The sequence below is a fragment of the Rutilus rutilus genome (assembly GCF_951802725.1).
Source record: "Rutilus rutilus genome assembly, chromosome: 20".
Taxonomy (NCBI): domain Eukaryota; kingdom Metazoa; phylum Chordata; class Actinopteri; order Cypriniformes; family Leuciscidae; genus Rutilus; species Rutilus rutilus.
Window position 1 is genome coordinate 24,385,852 of NC_140225.1, and position 25,773 is coordinate 24,411,624.

General features: G+C 36.9%; 1 long non-coding RNA gene across 1 annotated transcript; it reads right to left on the reverse strand.

The window, feature by feature from the left end:
* Positions 1-758: 758 nt before the first annotated feature.
* LOC311279879 lies at positions 759-25,773 on the reverse strand. The gene is made up of 4 exons (XR_014625595.1): positions 25,668-25,773; positions 25,484-25,541; positions 7,265-7,440; positions 759-2,334 (listed from the first exon to the last, which is right to left on the reverse strand). It is a non-coding gene; the product is annotated as an uncharacterized lncRNA (long non-coding RNA).

A 25,773-nucleotide genomic window follows, 5' to 3' on the forward strand; every position in this document is an offset into this window, starting at 1 on the left:
GTCCCCTTTAAGATCTTCAGGATCACTTAATAATTACATGTGTGTTGTATCAGTTAGATCTGAACTCTGCCGGTAAGTAGATATCCAGGAACAGGATTGAGCTACCCTGATTTAGGATTTAAATACAAAGTTTTGTCATGAAACTCGAGCCTGGCCTTGCAATCACATCTTTCTCAATAGAGCTTGTTGGTTCTTGCTGTATCAGCAGCCAATGACTTTCAAATACTTGGTCAGCGTCTGCTGTAGCAGTGCAGCACGCTTTCAGAAACCTTCCACCTCCCCCAGCTCCACCTGTATATATCTGCTACGGGTCATGTACGCTATGTTGTACATCAGCATCATGTCTTACTTGCCCACAGCAGTATGTATTGGCTGTAGCAAGTACTGTTACAGTAACCAACAGCAGCAGCGTAGCAAATCTATTACGCCAAGACCAAACATATTAACATTGCCCTATCCTTTTACATGCCAAACACACCAAGAGTTGTCATGACAGATATATGTTATTTCCAAAACAAATATCAGAAAGCCATTTTATTTGGGGTAATTTTGAATACTAAAATGAAATTTAAACAAGTAAGAATACCAATAAGTGAGATCTGCAATTTCATTAGTATTTTTGAATAGTTATAATTAATTTCCATATGTTCAATTCATAATTCAATTTTAACAAACAAAAAATGCTTTATAATCAACAATAAAAAAATTGAATTATACAGTTGTATTATATGGCCGTAAAAATAAATATGCATTGTTTATCCTTTTGATCTTTCATTCTAACATTTCATTGAAGTAAAGTAATTGAAAGTAGGGGGTAACCCTAAATAAGTTGGCCATAATTATTGCACCCTTTTATTACTAATTAATAAATTAGCACCCTATTAATACTATTTGCAACCTCCTTTTGCCAAGATAACAGCTCTGAGTATCCTTCATTTTGTGCTGATTGACACATTTTTGTGTTGATGTTGATGTTTGTTTTGGATCGTTGTCCTGATGGGAGATCCAACCATGACCCATTAAGATTTCTAGCAGAGGACATCATGTTTTGATTTTTTTATCTGTTGGTAAAAGCTAGAATCCATGATCCAGGACCTCCAGCAGAAAAATCTCCAGCCCACAACATTAAAGATCCAGCAGTATATTTAACTGTGTGCATGGTGTATCCCTGTTAGCGCCAGACACATCTGGTGGTTTTGCTGCCAAAAAGCTATTTTTTCTTTTTGTTTCATCTGACCATAGAACCTCATCCCTTTTGAAGTTATAGTCGTGTCTGACAACTTAACATGCTGGAGTTTGTTTTTGGATGAGCAAGGAGGATTTTTCCTCCCAAACAACATGTGGTGATGTAGGGGTTGTTTGATTATTTTTTCAGGCTTTCTGACCCCCAAGACTCAACTAATCTCTGCAAATTCTCCATCTGGGATCCTTGGAGAGTCTTTGGCCACTCAAACTCTCCTCCTTGCTGTGCATTAAGACAACATAGACACACGTCCTCTTCCAAGCAGATTCGTAACTTACTTATTTTCTTACAGCCACTTTCTATTTTGTGAAGCTCAACAATCTTTTGCTGCACATCAGAATTATATTCTTTGGTTTTACTCATTGTGAGGGATGATTAAGGGAATTTGGCATTTGTGTTTCCTAGTACCCAGTTAACACAGAACGTTCCCCTAATGTTATTTTTTTGGGAACCAAATACTTACGTTAGGGGAACGTTCTTTTTTGGTTTTATTTTTATGTAACAATAAAATAACGTTCCCAGAACGTTGCTGGGTGGTTACCATAAAAAATAACGTTCTGGGAACCATAAACTAACATTCTGAGAATGTTCTGGGTACCAAAAATTAACGTTATGGGAACCAAAAATTGTTAGCTGGGTATACTCCTGTGAAACAAGAAGTCATAGCTAGACAATTTCATGTTCCTAGGCAGGTGTGCTAAAAAATGTAAATATTAATGGGAATATCCTTAAGAGATATTTGGCCAACGTTTATTTCATGAGATGTTATTATTAGAGATCATTACTGCATTTTTTACAAGTAAGAATTCCATTTTTACTATTCAATACTGAATCTAGATATGAAGACTTGAAAATTTGCATTAAAGATTTCAAAAACTCAAACATTGAATGCATGTGTTAAAAGGCATGAGAAATGACAATGGAAACCTTTTAGCCACTCTTCTCCACAGACACACAGCGCTCTGTTTTGCTTTTCATCTCAGTGGGTGGTCATGTCTGCAGTCTCACGCGATCTCTGTGTTCAGTACAAGCCTCCCCCACAGACAGCACGGCGTTTGGGTCACCTTATGTTTAAATGTCTCAGATAACACCTGCGAAACAAGAGATCGAGCAAGTGCATGAGGGCACGGCTCCTTTATTCTTGCAGTATGAAGTCTTTTCTCTTCTATATCAGAACATCATGCAACGCTCATAAAAATACACTGAATGAGAAAAGCGAATGTTATGTTCAGATGTTCCTAATTTTACAGGGAGTGTTTGAACTCTCAGTTTTTTACAGTAATTAAAAAAAAAGGGCACTGACAGCAGCAACCTGTCAACAGTAGCGTGGCATTCTGGGTCAATGTGTCATTTATGCAACACAAGATCTACTGATACTGCATAATTGTCAGCACCTTTCGCACAAACACAACATGTGGTTTGGAAGAAATCTTTAACACAACCTGTTCTCAACCATGAAAAAAATAAAAATAATTATTGAGCAAATGTTGCCTCAGCTCACACCACTGTATGTTTGTTAACAGCAAGTCAAAACTTGTATTGCCATTTAATTGAATTGCCATTGCAATTAAATCATTAAATTGCATTGCTGAAATCTTGCACTACTGTTATCAGTAAAAGCCATATGATAGCATTAAGAATGAAATCAAACAGAGTCATCACACAAGAGAAAAAATTGTTTATTTTATTACTCACCTCCACTCAGTTCTATACTGAAAGTGGCATTTATAGATTTGGTTTCATTTTATAAATTAAAGTAGCATAATATGCCAAACACTGTCAGTAATATGATCATGTTGTTATGACATGAACATGTTTCATTTTGACACAAACACAGCATTTTTATCAATGCATTTCAGTGGTTTAATTGCAATATATATATATATATATATATATATATATATACAGTGAGGAAAATAAGTATTTGAACACCCTGCTATTTTGCAAGTTCTCCCACTTAGAAATCATGGAGGGGTCTGAAATTGTCATCGTAGGTGCATGTCCACTGTGAGAGACATAATCCAACAAAAAAAAAAATCCAGAAATCACATTGTATGATTTTTTAACTATTTATTTGTGTGATACAGCTGCAAATAAGTATTTGAACACCTGAGAAAATCAATGTTAATATTTGGTACAGTAGCCTTTGTTTGCAATTACAGAGGTCAAACGTTTCCTGTAGTTTTTCACCAGGTTTGCACACACTGTAGGAGGGATTTTGGCCCACTTCTCCACACAGATCTTCTCTAGATCAGTCAGGTTTCTGGGCTGTCGCTGAGAAACACGGAGTTTGAGCTCCCTCCAAAGATTCTCTATTGGGTTTAGGTCTGGAGACTGGCTAGGCCACGCCAGAACCTTGATATGCTTCTTACAGAGCCACTCCTTGGTTATCCTGGCTGTGTGCTTCGGGTCATTGTCATGTTGGAAGACCCAGCCTCGACCCATCTTCAATGCTCTAACTGAGGGAAGGAGGTTGTTCCCCAAAATCTCGCAATACATCCTCTCCTTAATACAGTGCAGTCGCCCTGTCCCGTGTGCAGAAAAACACCCCCAAAGCATGATGCTACCACCCCCATGCTTCACAGTAGGGATGGTGTTCTTGGGATGGTACTCATCATTCTTCTTCCTCCAAACACGTTTAGTGGAATTATGACCAAAAAGTTCTATTTTGGTCTCATCTGACCACATGACTTTCTCCCATGACTCCTCTGGATCATCCAAATGGTCATTGGCAAACTTAAGACGGGCCTTGACATGTGCTGGTTTAAGCAGGGGAACCTTCCGTGCCATGCATGATTTCAAGCCATGACATCTTAGTGTATTACCAACAGTAACCTTGGAAACGGTGGTCCCAGCTCTTTTCAGGTCATTGACCAGCTCCTCCCGTGTAGTTCTGGGCTGATTTCTCACCTTTCTTAGGATCATTGAGACCCCACGAGGTGAGATCTTGCATGGAGCCCCAGTCCGAGGGAGATTGACAGTCATGTTTAGCTTCTTCCATTTTCTAATGATTGCTCCAACAGTGGACCTTTTTTCACCAAGCTGCTTGGCAATTTCCCCGTAGCCCTTTTATTTATTTGTATCATACAAATAAATAGTTAAAAAATCATATATTGTGATTTCTGGATAATTTTGTTTTGATTATGTCTCTCACAGTGGACATGCACCTACGATGACGATTTCAGACCCCTCCATGATTTCCAAGTGGGAGAACTTGCAAAATAGCAGGGTGTTCAAATACTTATTTTCCTCACTGTATATATATATATATATATATATATATATATATATAATGTATATCATTTTGACCATTTCTCAAAAGTAGCTACAATTGATTTCTTTAGGTGCAACATTTGTTAAAAAGTTTAAAAAATATATATAATAATAATAATGATATATATATAAATATATATATATACATATATATATATATATATATATATATATATATATATATATATATATATATATATATATGAAGAGTTGAAGTGCCACCTGAAATTTTCTTCTAGAATGAAAGAAATTTTCTTTTATAAAGCTTGTATATTTAAGTTAAGTAATTTAATTTAAATGAGAATTAATAGGTAATTTGCATTTTAAGTGAAATTATTGAACTTAAATATACAAGCTTGATAAAAATGATAATTCTAGAAGAAAATTTCAGATGGCACTTAGAGGCTTTTGCATCTGAACTCTTCATATATATATATATATATATATATATATATATATATATATATATATATATATATACAGTATATGTTGCACCTAAAGAAATCAATTGTAGCTATACTTTTGCGAAATCGTCAAAATGATGTACACTCACATGATATGAAAACTTCACTGAAATAATAGACTTATTTGAAAGGATACTTGCTCCTTATTACTAATGATCATGGTATGATCATATCAAAATGTCAAATGTCATGTCAAAATGTACTATCAGTTACATTTTAATTTAGGGTCCAATACTCACTATTAAACTAACTATGAACTACAACTGTAACCAATGCATAATCACACACTGTCATGATTCCTGTCCTGTGTTTCCCTTGTCTAGTGTGCACTTTTGTTATTTCCTGTTCTGTGCCATGTTTTGTAGTCCTTTGTAGTCTTTCTTGTTTATTAGTCTCCCCAGGTGTTTCTTATTAACCACGCCCCCTTGTTACTTAGTTAAGCTTGTTTGTCTCTGTGTATTTATAGCCCTTGTGTTTCACTGGTTACCTTGTCAGTTGTTGTACGTGTAATGGTTGCCTTTGTGATTCCCCTGGTTTTGTTCCTTTGAGTTCTGTGTTCCATGTTTCTTGTTACTTTATTAAAATACCCTGCGTTTAGATCCTCGTCTTCACCTGTCTTCCTCAGCATCGTTACAGAACAACTGACCAAGCTATGGATCTAGCAGGTATTATCTGGAACCCTTTGAGCAAAATTTGTTCAATTTATCAAGATGATCGCAGCATCAAATTATGTGGAGGAGTTCTTTTTTTATAGTCACCTCGTTCCTGGTAACGATGCTATGCTAAAGGACTGTTTTTGGAGTGGACTAAAACAGGACATTAGCCTATATTTACCAGAGGAAGACCCCAGCTGGACCCTGGTACAGTACATTGACTTTGTCCTGCAGTTTTGTGGTTCCCCCTTCACTGTAGGGGAGGTGGAGAAGGGTCACGTCGCTTCTGCCGATCCAGAGACTGTTCACGTCGCTTCTGCCGAGCCAGTGTCTCCGGACAAGATGGCCGCCGCTACCGAGCCAGAGTCTGTGATGGTCCTGCCCAGCTCAAAGCCCTCTTCGCCGCTGGTTCTGCTCAGCTCAAAGCCCTCTTCGCCGCTGGTCCCGTCCAGCCCAGAGCCGCCTTTGCCGCTGGTCCCCTCCAGCCCAGAGTCTCCTTCGCCGCTGGTTCCGTCCAGTCCAGAGCTTCCTTCGCCGTTGGTCTCGTCCAGTCCAGAGCTTCCTTCGCCGCTGGTCCCGTCCAGCACAGAGACTTTTCCGCCGCTGGTTCTACCCAGTCCTGAGCCTGTCTCCATCCCAGAACCTCAGCCCTCACCAGAGATGGCCGCCGACGTGCCTATTCTTGAGCCGGTGTCTGTTCCTGAGCCGGTGCCTGCTCCAGCCTATGAGTCCGTAGCTGTCCCCAAGAAAATTTGGGGGGGGGGCAGTAGGTCCCGCCATTGGACCATGGAGGCCGCGCCGTCATGGCCGCCCGAAGGGTCGTCTCCGCCCTGGCCGCCCGAAGGGTCGTCTCCGCCCTGGCCGCCCGAAGGGTCGTCTTCGCCCTGCTCCACCCTGGTCGCCTGCACTGCCTGCTCCGCCCTGGCCTCCCGTACTAATGCAGTCTCCAGGCCCTCTTCCACTCCACGGGCCTGGCCCTCCATCCCGCCCCCCGGGTCCGCCTCCGCTCCACCACCCTCCTGAACTATTTCCTGAGGAGCGTCTGGAATCCGCTCCTTAAGTGGGGGGCTATGTCATGATTTCTATCCTGTGTTTCCCTTGTCTAGTGTGCACTTTTGTTATTTCCTGTTCTGTGCCATGTTTTGTAGTCCTTTGTAGTCTTTCTTGTTTATTAGTCTCCCCAGGTGTTTCTTATTAACCACGCCCCCTTGTTACTTAGTTAAGCTTGTTTGTCTCTGTGTATTTATAGCCCTTGTGTTTCACTGGTTACCTTGTCAGTTGTTGTACGTGTAATGGTTGCCTCTGATTCCCCTGGTTTTGTTCCTTTGAGTTCTGTGTTCCATGTTTCTTGTTACTTTATTAAAAAACCCTGCGTTTAGATCCTCGTCTTCCTCAGCATCGTTACACACACTTTCAGCAGCAATGCATGATTAACGAATAAATAGATGTGCAACAGGTTTTCCAGCAAAGTTGATCCATTGATAATTTAAAAGTCATGAATCAAATATTATACAGGATTTATAGGGTTAGGAACATCAAAAAGACTTGAGCCACCATAGCAAGATCATAGCAACGTGCCAAGCATTTAGCCACTAGATACAAATCCATTGAACTGTGGCAGCACTGGTTACCTTCAAAATTGGGCAGGCAGAAGTGATCGAGGCCCTCACTCAGAGATTGAGAATGTAGACAGGAAGTTCCTGCATGATTAATGATTGTATATCACTCAACACTGAAGTCATTCCAGCTGAACACTGGCTGTTTTCTCCCTCCTCATAGGCTGTTGATTGCCGATCTCAAAGTTTCCCTTAGAGTCATAGAGTAAGAGGGATACGAACACATATAAAACCAGATGGGTTTATGGACATTAACTACACATTCCACACCCAACAACAATACATACAATTAACATCAACACTGATCCTGATAAAACGACCAGCAAGAATTTCCATGCACACCACATATATCCTTCAAGCAACACCATGGTCAGTTATTAATATAGTTATTCAGTACTGAAAATAATATATAAAAGACTAATCAAAAAGTTATAATATTGCAGTTGTGGTCCTAAGGCTTTGGTCTGAGGACACAGGGGTTAAAAGCTGTTAAAATGGCATATTAAAAGACTGCATAATTGCTATAATGAAGACATGCAGCTTAAATATGTAAGTTTTGATTGTACTTCTCATATTATTGTGCGGATCGGGGTCAATGCAAATGATCCTTCAGAAATCATTCTGAAATGCTGATTTGGTGCTCAAGAAACATTTTATTATAATATTATTGTTGTTGTTAACAATGTAATATACATAATATTTATATTTTGTGGAGACATACATTTAATTTTTTTTAGGATTCTTTGATCAATAGAAAAAGCAGGTTTTATTTGAAATCGTTTTTTGTAACAATTTAGCAGTCTATACTGTCACTTTTTATAAATTTAATGCATCCTTGCTGAATAAAAGTAGTAATTTCAGGCACTTTTTAATTTAGGGTTCAATACTCACTATTAAACTAACTATGAACTACAAATTTGCCTCAATAAACTCCTAATTACTGCTTATTAATAGTTATTAAGGTAGTTGTTAAGTTTAGGTATTAGGTAGGATTAGGCATGTAGAATATGGTCATGCAGAATAATGCATTAATATGTGCTTTATAAGTACTAATAAACAGCCCATTTCCTATTAATATACATAAGCAAGTTAATAGCGAGAATTGCACCCTAAATTAGTGTTACCGTATTTATTTATTTTTTAAAGAACAGTCATAGATGAACATTCAACATTTACACTCTAAAAACTGCTGGGTCAAAATAACCCAACCAGCGGTTTATTTGTGAATGACCCCCTTAAAACTCATTTGACCCAGCATGAGCAACCCAATAATGTGTTTACAGTACCCCAAACAACCCAACTTTTTGACCCAGCACAATCAACCCAACAATTTGTTTACAGAAACAACCCAGCATTTTTTTGAGTGTAACAATTAATTTTACATTTAGCAAAATTATAAACTTTATGCACACACAACATGCTTTTTTTTGTTTTTGTTTTATTCTTGCTTGACCTAAATGCGCATGTCAATAAGGTCATTGAGGTAATGGAAAATGCACCAGGAACATGTTGTTAAGAGTTCTCATGGTGTCTCTGGTTCACACTGAGTGTTAGATGGTCATTAATGAGGTATCTAATGACAGATGTCTTTCTGAGTGATAGAAACATGATCCTGATAAGAGGGGAACTCCTGCTGAACAATGAGCTCTTGCATCACATCACCAGCGCATTTCAGAAGAAACCACATAGTAATATGTGTGCTTAAATTAAAACGAAAAATATTTTGTTTTGTCAAAAGGTTTTACTGTATATGTCAAATAATGACGTCGGAGTTACTCTTGTGGAAAATTTTATGTGAATGTTATTTCCCTTAATACAGTGATGTCAATACAAATCATATTCCCCTGAGGCATAAACTACAGATGATTATCTTTACTCTGTATCATCATTCTAACGTGATGATTTGTTGCTCAAGAAACATTTATTACTATTATGAATGTTATAAACAGTTGTGTTGCTTAATATTTTTGTGGAAACCATGATACATATGTGTGTGTGGGAGAGAGAGAGATTTTAACGGCCCATTTTTTTTTCCACATTTGCTAGAAATTTCTCAGAACCGTTTAATTGATCATGCAAAAAAAAAAAAAAAGTTACAAAAATACAACTCTGTGTGCAATGAAACACCCCCAAAGAGAGGGTCTACAAAAATGGAATTCCAACATCTTTCATGATCTTGTGTGTAAATGGATATCAAAAAGACACTAGATCTTCAGCATACTGTTTATTTACCTCTTTTTTTTCATAAACAGCTTTTTTCTTTGCTTTTGGGTGGATATCTTCCAAATACCAGGAAGTTGTAAATCGCTTGATAATAGACACAGACAAAATGGCACCACAGTGATCTCTAGCAACCATTAGAATAGGTGGCATTTTCTTACATCCAAAGCAAATTCACACCATCTGCCAGAAACTTGTCAATGCAATCTTCACCCCAAGATGAATGAGAATATCTGCCCAAAACAAACAACATATCTGCTGTGTTGGGTGAATAATAGGACATGTCACTGAAACTTAAGAGAGGATAAATGATAGACACCAGATAAGTGAATGATGCAAGTCTGCAAAGGTTTCCCATGAATTAAATGAAAGTTCAACAAGTCCATTATCTGATGATCTGATGGCCTTTGAGTCTATATATAAGAGCTTGCTCTTTAAAAGCCATCTATTTTTGTCCTTAGTTGCAAGGAAACTGAAGTATGAAGAGCATATTATTATGGGGGGGTACTATAAAATTTGCATGCATGCTCGGTCCGTGTTGTTTTAGTAGCCAATTCAGTGAGAGGAATTATGCAAATTGGGTTAACAGCACATGATCATTTGGTCGACATTTTACATGCAGCCATAATCAAAAGAGAATGTACACAAACATCTCTTATAAACAAACACATAGGCCTATATATTTGAGTCACTAAACATATTTCCTTGAAAGTTTTAATTGTGTAAAAAAGGGCAGCTTTTACTGCTTTTGAGTTACATGAAAGAATCAAAACCATATGGGTTTAAAAAAAATCATGACTAAAAATTTTTTTTTTTTTTTAGTGAACCGTTCCTTTAATGACAAATACATATACTGATGGATGCTGAAAACCATCCAGCTGACATCAAATAGCAACACACAAACACAACAATCCGTCACCAGGCTCAAATACAAGTGTTGAATTTATCAGCCTGCTGTAAATTAAAAGAGAGATTTACCACTGTCATTACAGCAACTGGCTGGCAAGAAAAGAAAACGTTTTAATACTAGAGGCAGGGCAGTATTATACAGTCAGAGGATAATAGGAAACATGTTTACAAAATAAGCCTGCAAATGTGATGCAAAGTTTGCAAAAAGATGCAAAAAAACAAAACAGCTCAGACGATTTATCATAGTACACAAACTGTTCATTGGTTTGAAAGTGTGAATGTTAATGTATACCATTGAAATTTCATTACCTTTTGGAAATAAGCTATTAAACAAGTTACGATTTGAGGAGTGTGCACTAATATTTTCAGCTCCATTCGTTTCCGTGGTGTATCAAGGACACTGCCACAATAGGGGAAATATCATAAATATTCAGGTATACTAAAACCACTGGAACAATTTTTCACAGGAACTGCATTTGACAGAATACCAGGAAAATCAAAAAGATGTGATGTTTACGCACGCTCCCGAGAGCCTCTCATCCTTTCTATGACACATGAAATGAATGCTTATACAATGTTCAAGATAATGCTGAAAGAGCTACTATGTACTGTGTAATGCAAAGAAAATAAAAGGCTAGCCAGATCAAGTATACAGTCTATGGTCTCACATATACTTTACAATCAAACTATCATAATAGTGTCATTTTAATTAGGCCTACCTCATTTGTCAACATGATGCCGATGAATTGCCGAGGTTGTGCAAACAAACCCATATCCACAACTGCTGCTTTCTCACCGCTGTCATTTTTTGTTGTGTGTTTATTTTGTCATTGAGAGGAAAGCGCGCAGAACATATTTACATATTCATCTAAATGTCACTCTTAGCGTGGAAAGTGTCTGGTTAACAGTATATCGCTGCAACTAACACTTCTAACTTAACAAAAAAGTACTTGGCCGTGAGTATATTTGGACATTGAATCCCATTCAGGCTCTTGTACATGACGTGTGCACAAGTGCGAGCCTGAGCAATAATTTACAGGCTGCAGTTCACTTAACGGCCACTGGTGTCGCTAATAACAAGGGTTTCTGAATTATACATTTAGTTTATAAGTTAACATATACATATAGTATTTAAGTTAACATACTGAAATAAAATAAGAATGGAAGCAACCTGTTTGAAAACCGTTACTGTGCAAATATGACAGCTACAGTTGTAATCAAAATTATTCAACCCCCATTTCAAATCAGGTTTATAGGCAACATTTACTGACTTCCAGCGGTTTGCAATGAATAAATCAAACAAAATGAATTGACATATCTCAACACAACAAATGGTTTCCCCAAATTCAACTGAAAATGCACCTTTTAATGACTTTTGCCATCTCAAAATTATTCAGTCCCCTGAATAGAATCCCTCACAACAGCACAAATCTGCAAAGCAGGTGTTGGTTGTCTCAAGCACACATGATGCAACTAATAAGGGCTTCATTAGTTGCACCAGGTGTGCTTGAGCTAGAACACATGAAATATCTGAACTGGCTAGGTTTTTTGAGTGTCACTTTTGTCAAAAGAATGGTCCAAAAGGTTAAGAGAAGATATCATCGCCCTTCACAAACAAGGAACAGGATACAAAAAGATAGCGAAGGCACTAAATGTTCCTAGAGACACCGTTGGAAGCATAGTTTGCAAGTTCAAAGTTAAAGGAACAGTGGTTACACTACCTGGACGGGGCAGAAAAGAGATTTCCGAGAAGGTAGGTTCAGAAAACCCTTGAGTGACTGCAAAAGACCTGCAGCAAGACTTGGTGGCAACAGGCACTGAGGTTTCAGCTTAAACAGTAAGGCGCATACTAAATACATGCCAGTACTCCAAGACATACACCACTACTGACCCAAAAGCACAAGTAAAGTCGGCTCAAATTTTCTCAAAATCATATAAATAAGCCTCAGAAGTTTTGGGATTCTGTACTGTGGAGCGATGAAACAAAAATGGAACTTTTCGGCCCTATGGATCAGCGGTATATCTGGAGGAAGAAGAATGAAGCATATGCCGGAAAAGAACACTCTGTCTACAGTTAAGCATGGTGGTACTCGGTGATGCTCTGCGGCTGCTTTATATCCTCTGGCACTGGAAACCTGCAGCGTGTGGAGGGCAAGATGGATTCATTGAAGTATCAGGAAATCCTAGAAGAAAACATCATGCCGTCAGTGAGGAAGCTGAAGCTTGGCTGTCATTGGACCTTCCAACAGGACAATGATCCCAAGCATACCTCAAATTCCACCAAGGCTTGGTTGCAGAAGAAGTCCTGGAAGATACTAAAGAGGCCATCACAGTCACCTGACTTGAACCCCATAGAAAATCTATGGTGGGATTTGAAGAAGGCGGCTGCAGCATGCAAACCCAGGAATAGTCTATAGTCATTGCTCGTGAGGAATGGGCTAAGATTCCTCAGAAACGCTGCCAGAAGCTGGTGCCTGGTTATACATCTTGTTTGCAGCAGGTCATAACAGCAAAAGGGTGTTCTACTAATCACTAAAGAAACTTGCCATGAAGAGGTTGAATAATTTTGAGAACGCAGAAGTCATTAAAAGTTGCATTTTCAGTTGAATTTGGGGAAACCACTTGAAACATTTGTTGTGTTGAGCTATTTCAATTACTTTTGTTTGATTTGTTCATTGTAAACAGCTGAAAGTCTGTACATTTTGCCAATAAACCTGATTTGCAATGGGGGTTGAATAATTTTGATTATAACTGTATTTATGCAAATCCCATTGGTGACTCTATTGGCATAGAAATTACACACTTCATCTATAAATATCATACAAACGATGCTCTCAAATAATAATGAGTAAGGGGGCTGTAGAATAAATCTCAGATGTATCTTTTGCTTCCGTTATCTCTTCTGAATGTCAAGAGCAGTGTTTATTAAGCATTTTAAAAACACCACATAGACATATAAACAACTTTAAAAGTTTGATTTTCACCAGGGGGACTTTAACACATAAGACAATCTAATTCTATTGGAGATTAAGCACATTATAACTTCAAGGTAACATTACTCATTAATAACAGAGAATTTTGACAATGCCACGTTTATTACGCAAGTGATTTTTATTTTCCCCTGTCACTGTCTGTGTAACTGAGTGCTAACATTGTGAAATGTGATATTGTAGATGTATTGTTGAATAGGAGGCCGAGGTCATAAAAGTATATAAAAAAGAATAGTGTACTTCCTCAAATCATCAATACACTTCAGTTGTAACCAAAAGAAAATGACAATTTGCTAGATACAATGGAGTAAAAAAGTTAGAGACTACTTGCAAAAATGCTAAATATGAATAATTATTAGTGCCATATTTCTATATGTTATATTTATATTATATAAATATAATTATATTATAATTCTGTTTTTGAAAAGCAACTAATATATATATATATATATATATATATATACACTCACCTAAAGGATTATTAGGAACACCATACTAATACTGTGTTTGACCCCCTTTCGCCTTCAGAACTGCCCTAATTCTACGTGGCATTGATTCAACAAGGTGCTGAAAGCATTCTTTAGAAATGTTGGCCCATATTGATAGGATAGCATCTTGCAGTTGATGGAGATTTGTGGGATGCACATCCAGGGCACAAAGCTCCCGTTCCACCACATCCCAAAGATGCTCTATTGGGTTGAGATCTGGTGACAGTGGTAACAAGGCATGATGGATCCATGTTCTCATTCTGTTTACGCCAAATTCTGACTCTACCATCTGAATGTCTCAACAGAAATCGAGACTCATCAGACCAGGCAACATTTTTCCAGTCTTCAACTGTCCAATTTTGGTGAGCTTGTGCAAATTGTAGCCCCTTTTTCCTATTTGTAGTGGAGATGAGTGGTACTTCTGCTGTTGTAGCCCATCCGCCTCAAGGTTGTGCGTGTTGTGGCTTCACAAATGCTTTGATGCATACCTCGGTTGTAACGAGTGGTTATATCAGTCAAAGTTGCTCTTCTATCAGCTTGAATCAGTCGGCCCATTCTCCTCTGACTTCTAGCATCAACAAGGCATTTTCGCCCACAGGACTGCCGCATACTGGATGTTTTTCCCTTTTCACACCATTCTTCTTAAACCCTAGAAATGGTTGTGCGTGAAAATCCCAGTAACTGAGCAGATTGTGAAATACTCAGACCGGCCCGTCTGGCACCAACAACCATGCCACGCTCAAAATTGCTTAAATCACCTTTCTGCCAGGTTCAGTTTGGAGTTCAGGAGATTGTCTTGACCAGGACCACACCCCTAAATGCATTGAAGCATTTGAGAAATTGCATCTCAATGCATTGAGAAATTGAACAGGTGTTCCTAATACTCCTTTAGGTGAGTGTATATATATATATATATATATAGTAAAATGAATAAATTAAATAAATTAGACTGAGCATACAGAAATATATATTCATAATTAGTCAAGCCATTTAAGTAACAGATGTCATGTCAATAAAACATGCCACAATAAAAGAGGATCGGAAAGACAAAACTTTAAAATGATTTTGAAATTCTTAAATCCACAAAAGCCATGACACTGTAAAGATAATGTTTCCTTTCCTCTCGCTCCCTCTCTGGACCTTCCGTGAGAATATGGTTGTTAGGGAGTTGCTAGGGTGGACCAAACACAAGCGATGGCAGTACAGAGACAATAAGAACACAACAGAAACTCTAAATCAACTTCCATGTCCACTGACAAAGAACAATAACAATACAGTTTTGTCTGTCTGACTCACGACATGTACTTTCACATACTTGACCTAAATAGAACGCTGCCTGCAGCTACTGTGCAAGCTCTCAGCTATTTCTTGCTCATTGCATTGCTTTGTTTGCACGGTCACAGTGGCCAGCGCAGAAAAAAATGAGAGAGAATTGCAGAGAGCGGTAACACAGGTGTATGTGTGCGTGTGAGCAAACTGCCTCTTCCCCCTCATCTGGCCGATCCAGTTTGGTGTGTTCCATTCACACTGACACCGATTCTATTACATGATTGCATAAGTTAGTGTAAACTACAATGAACTAAATGTGCTGCCTTGTAAAAACATCCACAGAGCTTACTGACTGACACACACAGACACACACACACCCACACACACCCACATATACAGCTGTTTTCTCACACATCAGAAAAACCTTTCATCAATGGAAACAAGAGGAAGGTACTTCATGTGCCATTCATAAATTCACCTGAATGCTGTTAGTCAGACTGTGGCTGCAGTGCAAATATGATTTCATTTAATTATGATGAAATACCCAACTTATATTGATTCAAAGCTCTTTCTTTAATCTTTCTTTAATCTTATATACATTTGAATGTATGTACTACATTTACAGTTTTTTTTTTATTCGCTTTGGTACTATTTTCACAAGTTAGGTGTACATTTTCAAAACTCTTAGCGCTAATATCACAACAGATCATCAAAAGTGCACTTTTTTCAAACATTTCATGTTTTCAATTGTGTTAGAACAATACTCAAAATCACAAAGTATCCTTTTCACAACACAAAATAAGTGTTTCATCTACATAAATGTTTCATTCACAGTAACTGCCTTTCATAAAGCTCTTACTATCAAACTTTTGATTTGCATCTCTTCTTGGTCAGTTTAATATATTTGTCTATTATTTAATCCAACTGATCTTAATGGTTAATCAATGAATCATTTGGTACACCTATAGATTTCTATATATATTGATTCAATACACAGTTTCTATAGAACTTGTTTGCAATTTCTGATATGGATAACCAAATTTATACCATGGTCTGGGTGAATAATCGATTCTGATTGGCTGCAGGGTGTCCATTAAAAAGTGATAGAGGACACCTAGTAAAGGAGTTCTGGTGAAACTGATTACCGTTCGAAATTAATAAATAAATGCGCTGGCTACATCAGCTGTGAGTAACCATAGCAACAGGCAGAGATGGGCAGTATTTTAATTACATGTATTTGAAATACGTATTTAATTACTTTTGAGTATTTTGTAATTTGTATTTTCCTTAACAAAAATAAATTAAATGTAATTTGTAATTAAATACTTAGAGAGACTGTAATTTGTATTTAAAATACTAAAATACTTTTTTAAATATATAATTTTATTTTGCATATATTAACTTTCATCACCAGGGTTAAAGGGAGAGTTCACCCAAAAAGGAAAATCACCCAATGATTTACTCACCCTGAAGCCATCCTAGGTGATTATGACATTCTTCCTTAAAGCAGCACTATGCAGTTTTTTTAGCTTAATTTGAACAGCTTCGTAGTCACTGGAATGGTTATATGACATTTTTCGGGTTGAATGGTGGTCGTCTCGCATCCCCCGAGCGCCTGTGAGCCGAAAAACCACACTTGCAACTTTGGGCCGGCGGGCCGCCCTACACTATACACTATCTAAACATTTATTTGCTAGCCTTCTGTGTATCATACATACCTCAGTGGACATGGCTCCGTGCGTTCACTGGGTTCTTTGAAAACAAATGCACATAACCAGCGGGAGAAGATGGGAGGGGGGAGAGTCGCCAACGAGTTTTGACGACAGTGTTGTCAAATATCTATTCCGAAGCTGTAGGGGGAGCTCTATAGAGAAACCCGCGAGCAAAAAGCGAGAAAACAGCGAAGAAATCAGCGAATCTGCATAGTGCTGCTTTAAGACGTATACAATCAGAGTTATAATTAAAAATATACTGGCTCTTCCAAGCTTTATAATAGCAGTGAATGGCCGTTTAAGTTTTGAAGTCCATCAAAGCTCATGTATCCATCATAAAAGTGCATCTATCCATCATTAAAGTGCTCCACGCGGCTCTGCCGGGGTTAATAAAGGCCTTCTGAAGCGATGCGTTCGTGTAAGAAAAATATCCATATTTAAAACTTTATCGACTAAAATACAGCAGACGGCCGTACGCATCGATTTACGGCGAAAGGGTAACACTTGACCTGATGCACGACGTAATGACGAACGCAGAAGCGCAGAGGATAGAGCAAAACTAAACACCAGTCACGAATTAGAAGCCTAAAACAACAATATTTAAAGAGAAATGTGGAAGGAGCTTGAGTTTGTTGCCGCGAGAGGCGTCGAAGCTTACGCTACTCCTACATCCTATGCCATACATCGTCAAGTGTTACTCTTGTGGCGCAAGTCGACTTGTGTACGGCCGTCTGCTGGAAGCTAGTTATTTTAGTCAGCAAAGTTTTAAATATAGATATTTTTCTTACACGAACGCACCGCTTCACTTCAGAAGACCTTTATTAACCCCCCAGAGCCTGTGGAGCACTTTATGATGGATAGATGCACTTTTATGATGGACAGATGCACTTTGATGGACTTGATGATGGACAAAATATACAGCCATTCACTGCCATTATAAAGCTTGGAAGAGCCAGGACATTTTTTAATATAACTCTGATTGTATTCTTCTGAAAGAAGAAAGTCATATACCCCAAGGATGGCTTGAGGGTGAGTGAATCATGGGCTAATTTTCATTTTTGGGTGAACTATCCCTAGGACCATAGTAATAAAATACAACCAAACCAGGGAAACCAAGTTATTGTTTGTAAAAACTTTAGATTTCGATTGTAAAACTAATTAAAATATAAACTAATGTTTTAAAAATGTGTTATTTGGCAAGTGACCATGGTATAAGCGGGTTAATGCCCTTCGAGGTGTCCATTGTCAGGTATTAATGGATTCACGGTTCACGGTTGCCAGGTTCACGCCTCGCCGTCGTCCATTAATACCTGACAATGGACACCTCGTCGGGCATTAACCCTTACGTAATGAATTCTTTTAAGTGATTTATAGATAATAACCACCATGATGTTCAAAGTGTGTGCACATGCATGTGTGTGTGTGTGTGTGTGTGTGTGAGAGAGAGAGAGAGAGAGAGAGAGAGAGAGAGAGAGAGAGAGAGAGAGAGAGAGAGAGAGAGAGAGAGAGAGAGAGAGAGAGAGAGAGAGAGAGAGAGAGAGAGAGAGAGAGAGAGAGAGAGAGAGAGAGAGAGAGAGAGAGAAATTTGCCATTTGTGCAAATACTGTAAAGCAGAATAGAGTATAAGGGAGAGGAAACAGTCAATGACTGTAAAACATCAGATTGATCAGAGATGCATCAGTAGAAGGGAGACAGATGGCATCAAATACAGCATTTTACATTACAGTATGTATGCAATACTGTAAACAGATTACCATAGTAGAGACTGCCGAATTACTGTAACTCAACCTTCATCTGTAAAGGTCCACTACAGTATAGATTCAGTCAAATGGTAGCCTATATAGAGTGAGATAATTTACTGTATTGCCAGCAAACTCTGTTAGCACAGAACCTCATGGCTGTACTTCATCACACCTTTTGATAACACACTGGATAGATACTATTACAAACATTATGGATTCAATTACTTCTAATGTGGCAACTGTAGCCTGTATTACTGTAATTATTTCAGCAACAGCGGTGATTTGAAACATGTATCTTGCATTGTTTGCTGTTGAATGAACTGATTGTTAAAAGTACTAAATTGAAAGAAGATCATACTGTTGTGTTTCTGTGATTAAACCAAATGTTCTCATTACATTACAATAATATTGTGTTTGAAACTGATTATGTGGACTGAAAAGTGTATAACTGTAATGAAAGCATGAGATCAGGTTTTGAAAGAATGACTAGCTGTGTTACAAGTGTGATAAGTTTGGATTTTTGTACTAAGAGTTTTGAAAATGTACACCTTACTTGTGAAAATAGTACCAAAGCGAATAAAAAAAAACTGTAAATAAATGCATTAATTAAAGAAAATGGTTACATTAAAATTAAAATATTAAATTATTCTGAAATTAACAAAATTACAATTGCTTACACACAATTTCTGAAACTATGGTTCCATTTCTCGAAACTCTACACACAAAACCACAAAACACACACAAAACATGCAAAACATCAGACATCTCTTGCAAAAGCAAACACTTCGTTCAAAACTATTTTAACTCTTCCAAAAATGGTATGTTGGCATAGTAACTCTACACACAAACATAAAATGATTAGACACATATACACCAAACTACACACGAATGTGAAAAATGTAAAACACTACTATCTCGTGTCTTTTGCTTGTTCAGTGTGCAGTGGAGTTACAAGAGTTTCTCACACGTATGTATGTGCACAAATACACTGTATATACAGTATGTATGCACAATTGATGAACTTTACACAGTTATTGAACACATACTTTACAGCAGAATTTACAGCAGAACAATATGTTGTAGCTTGAATGCATATTCAGTATATATATAAACATAATATACACACACACACACACACACACACACATACACACACACACACACACACACACACACACATTGAATATGCATACAAGCCAAGTCTGAAAGTCAACTTTATTTCTAAAGCGATGTGTATGTGTATATGTATATATATATTTACCTATATATTTATATTTACATATATATTTACACTATAAATATAAATTTAAGGGGGTAAACATCTCAAAACACTGACTTTTGATATCTAAGTGATCAATTTATGTATAAGTGTTTTCACACATGATCATTGGGTGTAAGTCATCAATGTTTCCCAAATGAAACAAAAGAGCGGGTAGTTTTGAATAATGTACAGAACTGTGTTTAGAGGTTTGCAAAAAGGTTGTTTTTCAATTGCAAACTGAGTGTAAAGCAGATAATGTGCTTGCAGTTTTGCAGACTTGGTCTGAAGATTCGGTACATGAGTGAATGGTTTAATTGAGTGAGCCGTAAGTATCACTTTTAGTGTGTAAGCAATTTGAAAAAAACTGTAGTGCTATCGCATTGATTAATCGCGCGTGTGTGTGTATGTATATACTGTATGTACGCATGTACGTATATGTACGGTAATCATTTTGACTGCACTAAAAATGTAATTATTTCATTTAAATATTTATTAGCATTTTATCTAATATTCAAAAGTTTATTACATTTAAAAATGTATTGTTAAAATATTACAAGAGAACGATTATTAAATTAACAAAAGTAGATTATTTGATTTGATTTAAATATTTATTAAAATGTATTTAATATTCAAATATTTATTAAATATATAAAAAATAATAATAATAAAAAATACAACAAAATACATGAATTATTATTAAAATGATTACTAATTCAACTAAATTAAATGATTAAATTAAATTAAATTAAATTAAATTAAATTAAATTAAATTAAATTAAATTAAATTAAATTAAATTAAATTAAATTAAATTAAATTAAATTCATGGTGTTTTGTCATTTTTAACCTTGACAGCACCTTGCCACCATTCAAATTCTTTGAAAGGACAGAAATATCAGGGTGAACTTTCTGCTGAATGTCTCAGCTAAATGAATCAGACATACAGGTTTGGAAGAGCTTTCTGCATGATAATTAGCATGCAAATAGTTCATAGCTGTCTAATCTTTTCTAGTTTAAGAAAGTTTGTATAAACACACTCTCACACAGGCCAGCATTGGAAGGAAGCAGTGTGTGTGCAGTGCTTCAGACGGTCATGGCACATCAAAGTGCAGCGAGACACATATAATCCAGATTGACAGGCCAGCCATTCTTCTTTTCAGATTACCTGTGGCAACACCTCTCCTTTCGTGCTCATTGAAGCAACAAAGCAACCAAATACAACTCCTATAGCAACCGTTACGGTGGTGACCAACCTTAAACATGCGAGCTGTCAGAATTCAAGGATGTACTGCACTGAAATATATAGGGCAAAATAAATATATGGCAAAAAGGGCAAACTACAGTTACATATTTTATTTTACTATGCAAAAAAAAAAAGCATAGAAAAACAAAAAGCTCACAGGAAAAAGCATGCATTGACTACAACATAATTAATAAATAATACAGCTTTTTTTGTTTTGGCATGTGTTCCTGTTTGCTTGTATGTCCTCACATTTTTTGACATGTTATATTGCATTATCAAAAATAAAACAATTGACAAATCACATTTTGCTTGCAAAATCTTTAACAAACCTTTTCAACCAAAATATTAAGCAGCACAGCTGCTTTTATAACATTGATAATAGTAAGAAATGTTTCTTGAGTACTAAATCAGAATGATTTCTGAAGGATCATGTGACACTGAAGACTGAAGTAATGATGCTGAAAATTCATCTTTGTCATCAGAGCAAAAAAGTACATTTTAAAATATATTAAAATAGAAAACAGTTTTTAAAAGTAGGTATTTCGAAGGTCCACTTTAGACATTCTACTTATAAGTAACTTTGCAACTACATGTCAACTAACTGCCAATAGAGTATTAGTAGACTGTGTGCTTAATATCTGATAACACTTTATTTTGATGGTCCACCAAAAGATATTCTACTGACTATAGGTAACTTTTTTTTTTTTTTTTTTACTGAGGAAGAATTTTTAAATGTTGATAAATGAACATACATTTGATTCCTTATGATACAATGCCTTTAAAGCTTGACATCAAATCGGTTCTGTTTTATAGAAAACATAATGGAACGAGGGAGGCCTTGTAAAAGGATAAAACTCCCAAATCACGTCCATGTGTTTGTGTGCAGAGGATTTGTGATGAGGTGAATTCGGGTTTCTGCTTTTTGGGGCCGCTGTGGGGCAGCTTCTGTTCCACCGAGACCTTTTCATTTCACAACAGAAGGACTGGACTGCAGTCCACAGTGACAAAACAAATGGCCGATCTAATTAGAGAAATATCAGAATTAATAGAGCATATTACTTTTGGAGGACTCGGGAATGCAAAAACCCAAACAAAAGGGTCATGGTCCAGTAATTAGTTCCTCTCTTCTGTTTTAAAAACATGGGGCAATGCATTATCTAACCATAAAAGTATTAAATATTCTTGGATCATTCACATGAAACCTGCCATTTGTCCCTATACAAGTGATATAATAAATAACAAATAAAACATACGAATTAAAAAAAGAAATAATAATAATTTGATATAAAATCATATAGTTTGGGGTCGATATGATTTTTTTATGTCTTTGAAAAAAGCTTCTTATTAAGCTCACTAAAATTATTTTGATATAAATGATAATGTAATTTGTTACAATATCCTTCAGAAATCATTCTAATATGCTGATTTCAAGAAACATTTCGTATTATTATCAATGCTGAAATCCGTTGTGCTGCTTGATATTGGACACATATTTTTTTTTCCGAATTCCTTGATGAATAGAACATAAAAAAAAGCCAATAGTGTTTATTATAATATCATACATAAACACTATTTCAAATAAATGCTGTTCTATTGGACTTCTTCTTCACACACAGTGTGTTAATAGATTTTTTTACATTTTTGATTTTTTTTTAATGAATCACACACTTGTCGATAAATTAAGCATATGTAGAGATTGGATTTAAGGATGAGTCTCACAAAACTATTTTCTGCAAGCTTTTTTCAAGGTAAATGTAGGTGTCTTTCCAAAAAAGGACACTTTAATAACCAAATTATATAAGGGTTCATATAATTCATAAATGTATGCACTTAAGCACCCATGAAAACAAAAAACCATTACAGATATTTGTTTTTCTCCAGAATTTACCGTGTATAGTAGGCTATGTGTGCATCAGCAAAGCTTGTTTACATTTTATACAACATGGAGATGCCAAAAAACTAAAAACAACGTGAAAACTGCGACGTGTAGCTACTGAAATGAGTTTGTGTACAAATACAATGTGCGAGCAGTGCATCAAGAGCACACATTCACGGTTCGTTTTCGCATCAATAACGCACTCACTCGTGCTTACTTTACGAGTCCTTTTCTTTCTTTTTTTCTTTTTTTTTTTTACCGATTTATGCCGTCCTACGGACATTTAAAATATGTTTAAACAGGAATACGGTCTACGTTGACGTCGGCCCAATGTTTGCTGGGGCAATTTGCGTAGGCTACTATCATCTGGCCATACAGCGGAGGGATGTTTTGACGTTCCATTCCAACGCTGCTCGCGCTCTTCAGAAACAATCACAGCCTATGACAGAGCTCGAAACATGATACACTGGAATGAATAATTCACTGAAAACGCAACGTGAGTCTACTCTCTGCCTGAGTCTGCAATCTCTGATGTAATCAGCCTGGTTTTCTTTATATTGGCGCTGTTTTGGACTGATTGTTTGAATAAAATCACTTAAGTCGGGGACACACTTAACGACTGTAAGGCCGATTACTTACGACTGATCATGACCAAACGCGCCGAGTCGCGTTCAGTCCGTGTTTAAAATCTGCTCCAGTTGTTGGGAAAAGTCTGTACGTGTGTTCAGTTCAGACTTAGAATGTTTCAGCTAGTCGTTAAGTGTGTCCTCTTACGTGATCATTGAACTTGCCAGGAGTTTAGCGGTTTAAAATTATCTGATTGCAAATAGAAATTTCCGCGTTCCATGATTACAGGTGCTTGAGCCATTGTAGATGCTCAGTGTGATTACACACACATACACAGGATATGTATGAAATCTTTGATCTACTAGCCTGCAAATCCACCAGTTGCCATCCAACACCATACGAGTATTTTACCTTTATCCCAATAAGACATCTGGCTGTTTATCACATGCTCTGAAATCCTGCACGTCTGCAACGGGTTTAGATGAAGGTCACTGTCCTTCTGTGCATTTCTGCAAAATCATATTTGGCATCTACTGTAATATTCATATTCACCGACATTCCTGCCATGTTATGGCAACAGTGCGAGATGGTCTTGGTTGAGCAGTCTGGCTCCTGCTGTTAGAGGAGATTCATGTTTCCTTAACAGCTCAGTTGGACATGAGAAAGATTTTATAGCCAGTGAAGCCGAACGCTCATTAGTGCCTGTGTGTGCAGGTATATCCGTTCAGCTGCGGTGAATCTCATCAACACAAACACAGGTCCAGATAGAATCAATGCAATTGTTTCATATTTTCAGCCGTGATTTTTTCAACCAAAGCAATCTCTGTTACTTTAATTTCCTTTTATCACTGTAAATCTGCTTTGAAACAATCTATATTGTTAAAAGCGCTATATAAATGAATGTGACTTGACTTGACTTGACTAAAGAGTAGGCCTTTACCTGAAAACCATACTTAAGTAAAACTAGAGATACAGTGAAAAAGACTGCATTACAAGTTATAAGTCACAAATTCTAATACGACTTGAGTAAAATCTTATAGACCTGGTTTCACAGACAGGGTTTCGATTAAGCCAGGATTAGGGCTTAGTTCGATTAGGACATAGCTTTTATAAACGTGCCTTAAAAAAAAACAAAAAAAAACATTACTTTAGTTGCTTTCAGTTAAAACAGCTCAAACTTGCATTTTAGTATAGGACAAGGCTTGAGCATTGTCTGTGAAACCGGGGGTTAGATTTTAACAGTACTTAAGTATTTTACTCTTACTGAATGTAGGCTCAAAGATGCACTAGTCCTCAGCGCCTAAGAGACATGCCAGTGAAAAACAAGAAACAGTTGATTTGTGAAGACCGAATAAAACTAAACACCTCCTCTTAAATGTCTACAAATACTCGTCTCAGTTAACCTGAAGTGCTCGAAATGGCCATAAGTAAACCAATATCCTTCAAAAAATATATCATGGATAAATAAAATAATGTAAAATAAAATAACTAAGCCTACTTATTTAATGCAATTAGTAAAAAAATGATTCTGCCATGATGTGCGCCATCAGATCAAGTCTCCAAAAACGTATAAAACTTATACAAATATTTATGCTGCCAAAAGTAAAATGCTTCCAAAAGTCTCTTATGCTCACCAGGGCTGCATTTATTTGATCAAAAGTACAGTAAAAAGAGTAATATTGTTAAATATTATTACAGTTTAAAATGTAATATTTTACTATTTGAATGTATTTTAAAATGTTATTTATTCCTGTGATGGTTAAGCTGAATCTGGAAATATCAACAATTTGTTGGTACCTGTACATGGTTTTGTCTATTCTGATGTCCTCCTGTAAAACTGTACATTCTTTATCTTGGAGCCAGATTGTATGGGTGGAGAGGAAGTGGCTTGTTTGTTTGGGATGGCGTGGACTCGTGCCAACTGGTTGTAGCATGTGTACGTGCGATTTCAGCACTCACCTTGCATTGTTCTTACGGGCTGTTGGAGGGGTACCACGCGCACGACTGTACCGTAAACCTGGAAATACAAACACAATAAAACAGACAAGAGCGTCAACAACAACGTTTAGCAACTGTTTTACACACAAAGGTCTGTGTAATTCTTAGTATGCGTAACAAAGGTGATGAAACCTCTATATCTTACCACTTATTCTGATGAAAAAAAGAGTGATGTATTAATTACAACAAAAAAGTCCAGAGGAAATGATACAAATTCCTCCCTGAAACAATACTGTGAGGGCAGGCAGAGC